Source organism: Oncorhynchus keta, unplaced genomic scaffold (genome assembly GCF_023373465.1).
Source record: "Oncorhynchus keta strain PuntledgeMale-10-30-2019 unplaced genomic scaffold, Oket_V2 Un_contig_550_pilon_pilon, whole genome shotgun sequence".
In the NCBI taxonomy this organism is placed as follows: Eukaryota; Metazoa; Chordata; class Actinopteri; order Salmoniformes; family Salmonidae; genus Oncorhynchus; species Oncorhynchus keta.
This window is the reverse complement of record NW_026288334.1, coordinates 135,001-135,436: the sequence shown is the minus strand read 5'-3', so window position 1 is coordinate 135,436 and position 436 is coordinate 135,001.

Below are 436 nucleotides of genomic sequence, written 5' to 3'. Positions count from 1 at the left end.
AAAAATTTAAAAAATCTGTTGTTTCATGGGCATGTCTCAGTTCCATTATACATTTTTTTGACCTCTTCCAACAGTTCATATTGGTCATACTGTTTACACAGTACCCCAGTGGCCTAAGACACTGGCCTCCTAAGCCATGGATTGTGAGTTCTAGTCTTTTCTTAAGTGGCTGAGAGCAGAGTGGCGCAGCGGAAGCGTGCTGGGCCCATAACCCACAGGTCGATGGATCGAAACCATCTTCTGCTAAACAGTTTGTTTTTAGATTTTAAGTGCAAACAAAAAATGTAAAAAATGTGTTGTTTCATGGGCATGTCTCAGTTCCATTATACATTTTTTTGACCTCTTCCAACAGTTCATATTGGTCATACTGTTTACACAGTACCCCAGTGGCCTAAGACACTGGCCTCCTAAGCCATGGATTGTGAGTTCTAGTCTT